We start from the raw sequence: 4,346 nt of genomic DNA on the forward strand, positions 1-4,346 counted from the left end.
CTGCACTGAGTTTCAAAAGCATGTAATAAAATTACTTTTTAAAGTATTCACAATGAAAAGAAAGTGTGTTTAAAATTTAACAACTGTCTACAGTTTAAATCTGATAAGAGGTGAAGTACTGTTTCGAATATTTATAAATTTAGAATCTTTGCAAACATCTTTGTTTTCTCCTTGCTGTTTCTCATGTTGCCCTGTGATTTCTGTGACCTCAAGCCTGCCCCTGCATGCTCCATGGAGCCACTTCAATCGCTGCCATCAGCCCCACTCAGTCCTGGGCTTGGGGTACAGATTACGGGCACCTGCAGAATTCAAGGGATGGACTTCTTTATCTTGTATTCAAAGGATGAGTAGGGTTTTTAAACATATATTTTGGAGAAATCACTAAGGAATACATAATCCTGATATCAATCCTAAAAATCTTTTCTGTTTAAATTCTCTTTCCCCAACAAACATACACAAAAGGGATTATAAATGAATTGTAATCATACACTTTCACCGGTTTGTCTTAGACTTCTCAGATATTTAGAAACAAGTGGTGAACTTAAACTCATATTCTTAAAATCAAAAGTGTTTCTTAAGGACTTCTGCATTGAGAATCAAAAGGAAAATAAACCACCAAACTTGAACTCCTCTGTGGTAGTTAATGCTGTGGTCAACCTGACTGGCCTAAGGGAGGCCCGGATCCTGGGAGAACAGCAATTCTGGGTGTGTCTGCGAGGGTGTTTCAGGAAGAGATTAGCATTTGAGTCAGTAGGGTAAGAGCTCCCCCTCACCTGTGTGGGGCAGTATCATCCAATCTCCTGAGGGCCTAAATAGAACAAAAAGGCAGAGGAAGAGCAAATTCTCTCTTCCTGAGCTAGGATGTCCACCTCCTCCCGGCCTCTGACATCTGAGCTCCTGGTTCTCAGACCTTCAGACGAGGACTGAATTATTCCACTGGCTTTCCTGGGCCTCCAGCGTGCAGACAGTAGATTGTGGGAATTGTCGGCCTCCACAACCAGGTGAGCCAATTCCTATAATAAAGCTTCTCTTATATCTATCCATCTACTGCCCTCCCATTGGTTCTTTTTCTCTGGAGAACCCTGAGTAATAGATAAGCATTTGAAGTTTGCATCACTATGCTTACCTCTGTGTTCTGGTTACTCACATATTCTGCCTACAAGATTTTTTCTAAACACTTTGAAAAGAAAATAAAGTGTCTTTACTAAACAGTTTCTCTACACACACCCACATTTACTTTCCTTTGTGTTTAAATTAGCAATTGTGGCTCCTAGAAGAAAGTTCCATCTAGAAATAAAAAATGTTTTATCCAATCAGAAGCCACAGGATAGAATTAAGTGAATTAGTTTTAAAGAAAGAGGAAACCATTTTACCTCTGTATCAGCTAAATTATTTGACACCTAACATACATTAATATATACCATAACTCTATCCCACTCAGTAATTAATATATACTAATGTGATTTGCTTGAGATAAAAATTAATATAGAGCATTCACTAAGTAAAATATTGCAAGAAGTTATAGTAAAAGTCTGCTCCTTTAAAGATGTTAGAAAGTGACAGAGATTAGTTCCATGATATAGATGGTTAAACACAGACAGGCCTGAAGACAACGGAGTGGTCCAGTTTTCATGGTATTTTTCCTCCTCAGCACTCCACAATTAACCACACATACAAAAGGTCAAGGCGGCATTTCCTTGAAAACATTTGGAATTGAGAAAGGGATGTTTCTGAGCACAGCGACGACTACTGTGAACCATTCTGCTGCTTTCTCCTCTTTCACGTACCTACAGACAGAATGATTCTGGCAACCAGGCTAATTGCCACCTCTGCTGTCTTACTCAGCCTTTACCAATCGCCTGATTTTTCTTCTCATGGTTCAGAGAGATGAGTGAAGCCAGGCAGTTACACTACAGATTGTCCCTGTACACAAATAATTTGAAGAGGACTGAAAAGCTTCCCTCTCTTTAACTATTTGGTTTTATTTCATACAAAGAAAATGAAATGGCCGAACAATTGTTTGGTTTGGTTTTATTTCTGCAAATGCTATAATTGAACATGGAGAACCAATCAATGACACCTCTGGTTAAAATTTATTTCTGAGGAATATCCCAAAGGAGTGATTTCTGAGGAATAATATGCAGCCTTCAATTTACTTTATCACAGCTGGATATGAAGTTAAATCCCCGGCTGGAATTTAACCACCCAGAACCAAGCACCAGATGGCTTATCTACACCTCAACCCGACAGCTGTGTCCTGATAGGCACAGCTGGTCTTCACATTTGAATGACAATATTTAAATGATAACATTATGTAATGTAGAAAAATTGCTTGGGTAGCACAGGTCTTGAAAACTAGATTGCACAGTTGCTCTTAATAGTAAATGCACAGCCTCAACAGCTAATTCACATCCTTCTATCTGTGTTGATAGGTCTTGGCTGGAGACAAGAGTTTACTGCCACATGGAAACGTTCCAGTGCCATTTCATATTGTACTCTTCTCTGTCCATAATCACTCTCCTGGGTACTCACCATGTTAGATTTTCCTTCACGTGAAAATAAGCACAACACAGTTTCCACTGTGAAGCTGGAAACTTTTAAAATTTTGCAATAATTAATAGATGCTGTATTTTGCCAAGATGGAGGAATTAAAAAGTACTTGGTAGAAAGCAGCTGCTACAGAAATTCTTCAACAATTTTGGGATGTTATTATTCATTTCCTGGTTGAGTCACAAATATCACCAGATAACAAACATCATAAAATTAATACCAAAATTCAGCACTTAAAAAAAAACTCCATGAAGGGCAACTCACAAGGAAAATGTATCTGAATATGTTTCAGACACAAATGAAAAATTTGACATATTTCAAATGAGAGATGAATGAACGAATGTGCAAGGTTTTAACTAATAAAATATCTAGTGGCAAGTTTTCTATTTCCACAGTTTGACAGAGGTTCCCTATGCTGCTGCTCAAACTTTGATGGATGTAGGCACTACCCCAAAGACCCCAAGAAAATTTATCCTTAATGTATAGATGAAGTAGTTGTGGACATAAGAAAAAAACATGCTTAGTAGTAAGGAGACCTGGATAGAGGAGCTCACTGCTTCTTTTGGTAATATGAGTCTGGTCATGTCATTTAACTCCTATAAACTTCAATTCCTTCACCTGCAGAATGGGATCCATAGATGAGATTACACGTGAGAATATGTTCTGTAAACTGCTACGAAACAGAAGGCGGCGGGGTGACTATTATGGCTGCTTGGTTCTCTAGGGGACTCAATCAATAGTACTCCTCTTCCTCACCAGGGTTCTGAATATACTGAAATATAAAATCCAGGAGTGGCAGACAGAGGCCTGAAGATCACTTTCATAATTAATAAAGACTAAGCCAGAGGATATCTCTTACCGTGAGAGTCAAATGGGCTTTGTTGCACTCAACCCAGAATTGCCCAAGCTACTCAGCCAGGCATGGACCTGGAATTGGCCACCCCAAGATATGTCTCATTGGCATCAGGATTATTTGAGGCTGATTGCTTTTGATAAACTGGGACAGGGAAGGAGGCTCTGAGGAATGGAACTTGCCCTTTGTTAGGACACATTTACATTTGTAAGGTAAATCTCTATCTGTAAAGGCGCCTCCCTCTCTGTACCAGGAAGAAGAAAGGAGATGACCTTCTCTCTAAAAACTCTCACTCAATACCAAAGGCAAGGACTTAAAATCTGCATTTTATTGTGCTTCTCTGGTAACCTCCTGTAACTGACTTCCCTCCCCCTCCCAACGTTGGCATTTCTTTAAGGATTAAGCATCTTTCCTTAGGGAAGGAACTGATTGCTGCACTCACCTGTGACCGCCCAGCTCCAGACAATAGACTTGCCTCCTCCTACGCCCACCGAGATAGCAGACCACTACCTGCTGTGTCCATCAAGCACTGTGCCGACAGGGCAATCTTGTGACTATTGTGGGAGGGACATTTCAATCACATGTGAAACACCCTGTTTGGGGGTATATAACCACTATGTGCAGCCCACTTCTTCAGTGCCCTTTCTTCCTTCGGGAAGAAAGGCCCTGGGCCATGGTTCCTCATAAAGCTTTGTTTAATTTTCTCTTGCTATTCTGTCTCATGTGAATTTAATTCGTTCTCCGGCCAGAGAAACCCACATTTGGAAAGAGGAAATGTCTTCCTCACCTACACTACCCAGCCAGGCATGACAAAGCAGGACAAAGAACCTAGTCCCTGTGAGCTGCTCAGACTCCAGAGGAAAAAGGGCAAAGGTGAGCCCGCCCAGTTGGGTCTTCCCAAATGTATCCATCAAATAAGTCACTCAGAGTAAAGGAGTAGAGA

General features: G+C 40.4%; 1 long non-coding RNA gene across 1 annotated transcript; it reads left to right on the forward strand.

Annotated features, from left to right (window-relative positions):
* Positions 1 to 787: 787 nt before the first annotated feature.
* Positions 788 to 4,115, forward strand: LOC139080015 (uncharacterized). Its single transcript, XR_011534121.1, has 2 exons — positions 788 to 1,001; positions 2,433 to 4,115. It is a non-coding gene; the product is annotated as an uncharacterized lncRNA (long non-coding RNA).
* Positions 4,116 to 4,346: the final 231 nt, after the last annotated feature.

This window comes from Equus przewalskii, chromosome 28, assembly GCF_037783145.1.
Source record: "Equus przewalskii isolate Varuska chromosome 28, EquPr2, whole genome shotgun sequence".
Classification (NCBI taxonomy): domain Eukaryota; kingdom Metazoa; phylum Chordata; class Mammalia; order Perissodactyla; family Equidae; genus Equus; species Equus przewalskii.